Source organism: Anser brachyrhynchus, assembly GCF_964034855.1.
Source record: "Anser brachyrhynchus genome assembly, chromosome: 17".
NCBI lineage: Eukaryota > Metazoa > Chordata > Aves > Anseriformes > Anatidae > Anser > Anser brachyrhynchus.
Genome location: NC_137710.1, coordinates 9,342,666 through 9,348,651, shown reverse-complemented (window position 1 = coordinate 9,348,651; position 5,986 = coordinate 9,342,666).

Below are 5,986 nucleotides of genomic sequence, written 5' to 3'. Positions count from 1 at the left end.
TTCCAAAAAGAATTGAAAGACCGTAACTATGACTGTGGTAGTTACGATGATTCAATTTGCTGTCTCCTGTTCCTGACGTTCAGTGTAGGACGTTCTGTGTAGAAACAACAGATCCTTCCTCTGGAGACAAAGTTGTTATGAGAACTCTGAGGTATGTGGAGCAACTGTAAATGGGGCAGATCCTCCAGGGCACTCCCAGTGTTGGAGATGCAATTTCTGCCAATTTATCCATCAATATGAACAGCAATCTTCATTGGAAGAGCCTTCAGAATTAACTGATGCTGGTACAGCTGACAAGCCAGGCTACCACCTGAACACCAAGTGGAGCATGCAGTAGTTGTGCAGATGGAGTAACAAGTCTCAGTGCTGCTGATTCTTCCTCCTGCTTCTTCTGGTTAATGTACTACTTCATGTCCTTAGGCCATGCTCTCACTTTTGCTTCATGCTGCCTGTTGCTTTGCAAGCTTTGGAAAGTAGAGCAGTAGAACTTGGCTGCATCGCACTGCCTTTCATGAAGGTACACAGCATGCAAATAATTGCTGCTGCTTGGCATCCGAGTGACCCCTGAAGTAGGAATGATGCTCCTAAACTTCAAACCTTTTGGAGCCATCTGGAAGTCTTTCCCTACCGGGATAGTATGCTGCCTCTTATCTGAATTTCCTTTCCATTTTATGCTTTGAGCTGAAATTCAGTAGGTCTTATTTCTTTAAATCCAAGCCTTCAATCGCTGTTTGAGCCTCTGAGCTAAATCTCACATTCTGGCTATATAAACTACATTCAGTATCTACATAAATGTTATAGTTCTGCACCTCCTCCCACGCAGCTAGCACAAGTGGAGGCTCCCAGCCAATAATAATACTTCTTGCAAATGGTTTGATTAGGATGAGATTTCTTGGATAAGGTACTGCTGCATGATTAAGAGGAATCTCTGTCTCCTAGTCTATCAGCCAACACTGACACAGATTCCTTTGTCAAGACTATCCCTTTTTCCTCTAATGCTAACACTTTGCTGCAAAAACTCACTTCATGATCTGTGTTCTGCAAGAAATCAGCTGGCTGTGGAGGCAAAATTGTCATCAGATCATCTGAAACTATCAAATTAGAGGGAGCCAGTCCTCTTCTGCCACCTGTCAGCTCTCCCTCAAAGAAACCAGCTTCATCCATGCTTCAAAAGTAATAAACCTTATTCTCTAGCCATTAGAGGAAGCTCTGCTTCAGGCTGCTTTTTCGGATCATCAGAAGGATCACAGCTGTGTTCAGCTTAGTTTTTGGTTAAGTTTTGCTGGTGGTTGTCTTGGTGACTCTACTATTAAGGAACACTTCTGTTACTGGTTCTCTGTATCATTTAGTGACCTTATTTGAAAGAAGGAAAAACCTAGGGCTGTTTTGTACAGAATCTGATTCTGATGTACTTACATGGGATGCCAGGGCTCTTCTCAGAAGTGTCAGAGTTATCTTTAATGCTGTAAAGATCACTGGAATCCTCCGCATAGGTCTGTGCCATGGAAGAACATGCAATGTGGCAGCTCTTAAATTATACAGTTGTTTTCCCTCTTTTTCAGTTGTTCAAGTTCATGAAATAGTGACTGATATTGTTCTGTTTGATTCTGGTGCTGATTCTCCAGTTCTTTCACCTGAGCTTCATCATGTTCCCTTTTTGCTGGCCAGGGTCAACCCACAGCAGTGGTTATTTCCAGGCCCCGTGCGCACCAGAGACAAAAAGGGCACAGAGGAGGAGCAGAGGTGAGATGTGATGGTTGGCTGACAAGTCCAGGTCGTGCTGCCGTGACTCACCAACAAGAGAGGTCAGTCTGATCCGGGAACGGGGAATTCCCGAAGCCTGATGGCTAGACTGAGTCACTTGCCTGAAGAAGCCTCGCTTCCTGCCAGTCTTTGTGCACCTGTATATGAAGTTTAGCCTGTAGCAGCTCTAATACTAGAGAATTACTGGATCTGCTGTTGTTCCAATGCAGCTAACTGTACTAATGAAACAACTTGGATAATTGTATGACTGATTACTGTTTGTTACTGTACTGTTATTTAGAGAGAAACAATTTATCCCTAAAGCTGTTGGCCCTGTGTCTGTTACCCAAATTGTAATGCTGCTGGGCCATCTAAAACCCTTACACTGGGACAGCCCTGCTCTCATCCCCCACCCCAAACTGGGACAGGAGAGCAACTCCTCAGGAACTGGGACCTGCCCAGCTTTGGAATTCAGAAGAGACCTCAAGATATCTGCCATAATGTGCATTTAAATAATCTTCCAAGCAATGGTGCACACATTTACCAGCCATCCTATCTCCTGAGTTATTCGGAGAGGGATGCACTGCTCACTTCTCAGTTTTTTCAGTGAGAGACTTGTCTTTTTCACTGTGATACTGCAGAGTTTCTAGACCTGTGGGACCCCATCTCTGGTTCAAGGTTATAGATGCTAATGCAACTTGAACAGAAGGCTTGCATTGCTAGCAGTCTTTCAAGTACTTAGATATTTGCAGTTCATGGTGTAGCTGCTTTGGTAGTTCATACGTTTCCCTTGCCATCTGTGTATCAGTTTCCAGCAGCACACTTAAACAGTTGCTATTGAAACATGGTGTAATTTGGCAATGATTTTATTAAAGCTGTTTTGAAATGTCTTTCTACCACCACCTTGTCAGCACAGTTATGCAGTTATAAGGGAAACGTTCTCAAACTGTCTCACAGCACTGAGGAAATGAGCTGAGACACTAGGTGTGAGTGAGGTTAGAGCTGAGCTCCTTGCCTGCTGCAAGAGCAACAACTTGCAGTGCTTTTCTCTGCTTTATGCTCATTTTTGCAGTGCTGACCAGGGCCTGGAAGCAGGCTCTCCCTTTGTTTCCTGCTGCTACTCTTCATTAGAAGGCAGCTTAAAAACGTAGCAATATACGTGACTCATTTAAATAAGCAAATTACTACCAAGTCAGTTAAGTGTTACGTGATCATGGATGGAAGTAAAAGTAATTCAGAGTTACGAATGAAAGAAATTGGTCACAAAGTGGTATTTGGTATATGCAGTGCAGTGTTAACTTGGTCCAGAGTCTGTTAAATTTACTCTTAGTACATAGGAAATCAACAGAGCTCTTTTTTTCTTCTACCTTGGAGCAAAGGGCATTTAATGTTTTCATCTTTTTCTGTAAATAGTCAAGGAATCTTACCTTTAAGAGGAAAGGGTTCCATATAGGGCAGAATCAATTTAACGTACATAAAATACAAAACACAGAAGGAGGAAAATGAGTTTATAATTCTTTACAAGATGCATGATAGTTATCTGACATTTGTGCTATCATAATATATAATTGATTGCTCTAAAATGCTTATCATTGGAGATCTAATAGGCCGATGGGACAAGAAAACCTGTGTAAAAACTTAAATTTGTTGGCAACTGTACAGGAATATAGGGTAGAGGATTCTCAAAAAAAAAAAAAGGTATGTCTTCACTTCTTAACCCATTTTAACAGTTCCAATTTAGAGCCATATAATGATTTAAGATGTGAATTATTTTGTTTTTATCTTAGTTGCTTCTGAAGGTGAACTTCAGCCCTGCAGACCACAGGTAGATCCCTTTATTGTGTTCTGAATTAATTAATTAACTTTCAAATCTGAATTCTGTCTCTATTCTGCAAATCAGCATATTTCTCATATATTCAAGCTGTGCACCCAGATTTAATGCAGCAACAAAATTGTGAAAACTAAAGGGGAAGAGCAAAGGGAGCAATGTTTTGTTTGTTTTCTTTCAGACAGTCATTTCCTAATGTAAAATATTCACAGAAATTTTCTGTTTTGTAAAGTTTTCAAGGGTTGGTCTATGTTGTGGTTCACCTGTTCAAACTGCTTACACAATTTCTTTTTTTCTTTTACTTTTTTTTCTTTTTGATGTTGAACAATTATGTCCCTTATTTCTATTTAAATAGATCATAGAAAATGATCTTAAGGATGGGCAGGCATAGATGTAACATCTGCCAGTCCCCTGAAGACATCACAAGACAAGCGCTAAAACCTGACTTCTGTGTACTCTTGTCAAATAAAATAATAGATACAACCTGGAAGCAACAAAAAAGTTCCAAAATGAAAACTGTCTGCAAAATTCAGTGTAAGTAATGACCTGTTCTTGTCACCAGCAGGGAAGTATGAGGTGTAAATTGATGAAATTCTGTCTGAAAGGAAATTCCTGTTACTTCAGTATTGAACAACAGCATTTCATGACTGCCAGTAATTGACGTGCAGGAGAGATCCAGCAATATGACTGTGGTTGCTTGGCCCTTGCTAATGAACAAGATGTCATTCAACAGCATTGGCATCATAGCATCTGCTCTGTATCCAGTCCAAAACTGGACACTGAAAGGACCCAGGATGCTGGTGGCAGGTATGTGAATGTGCACAATTCTGCCTAAACTTCTCAAACACCTTGCTGTAATAAAGGATTTCAACATCAAATGGCAGTTTGTAAGGACAGCTACGCTCAGCAGTGATTTCTTAAGAACTGGCTGGGCTATTGTTAGTTATAGTGTGGGTGGTATTTTTTCTTGTCAAAGGAAATGCGGATTATCATAGTAATTATCCCAGATACTTCTGACACTCTCTTACAAGCTGTAAAAATCATGGATTAAAATTATAGATAGTAAACTCAGATTTCCTTGTGATGCTTTTAGTAATATCTTTTGTGCATGGAGGCTACGTGCTTCTGTGCAGGTATAGGCAAGGGCCGGAGTAATTCTTCTGGACAAAAAATGTTTAGAGAATACTTGAGACATATGCTGGTCTTGGAAAACTATAGTTGAATAAGGATAAGATAAAGAAATGAATAGAGTTTAGGCACATAAAGATAATACCTAAAGCAGCATTTTTTTGTATTTTTAGACATCTGTAAAATAATTTGTAAGAACTGTTCTTCCAAGTTACCATGGTATCAGACTTGGGTATTTCTGAACTTCAGTAGCGTATAATCTGAGGTAGTCCTTTTATCAGAGATCAGAATTCTTTACTCTTTAGCACCAGCATTCCACTTCAGCAGCACATCGCTACTCCTTCGAGTCTCTGCGTTTCTGTTTTCACATTGTGTGTACCAGCCTGACACACATGGAATTTCTCCAGCTGGCCAGCACGCATGCTTGCTTTACATCTTTCCAATATTTCAGCGGGATGGTCTGCCCCTTTCATTTAGCTTCCTCTGACTCCATTTTCCTTGAGTAAAATGGATGTAGTAATCTTTGAATGTATCATATCTATTAGAGTTATGATCTCATTTTATATTATGATCTTCAAAGATGTTTACAAGCTATTTTACAATACCCATATGAAGTGGTGAGTACTAACTTAATTCCTTTATAGCTTATTTCATTAACAAATATTAACTGAGTTTTGGAGCAACCAGACTATATAAATGCAAAATATTTGTTATCAAATAGTTGTTCAGGGAACAACTTCTCAGAACATATATTAAGACTCCTTGTTCACTACCACCAACTTTTGTTGCATTTTTGAGTTCTTGAAGCCTCCTCTAATAACTATATTTATTTTTAACTTGTCTGAGTTTGTAAAGCTTACTTTGAAACTTGGAGAATTTTCAGGTGATAAAAGTAACTTTGTTGTAGAACAAGTGTTAGATCAGCTGAGGCCACTAGCTGACGTGAGAGGGGGTGAAGGGGAAACAAGGTCCTAGCCAGGGGCAGCTCAGATCAGAGCACTGAGGTGAGGGTGAACACCTTTGGGGGCAATTCAGGTGCACAGACACAGAAATCTGACAGCAGCGGGGGCTCCACCTCGCGGCCTGCTGCTGCCACTTCTGCCCCGTGCCTCATCCCCAAGCCCTGCGGGGGGGAAGCTTTGGAGGCTGGGCAGCGGGGCGAGCATCCCCCTGCTCCTCCAGCGGCCGGCTGGGCGGGCTGGCAGCTCCCTCTCCTCTGAGGAGAGGAGGCACCGAGCCGTGCCGCGGAGGGGAAGGGCAAGGCGAGGAGGAGAAGGGCAGGGCGGG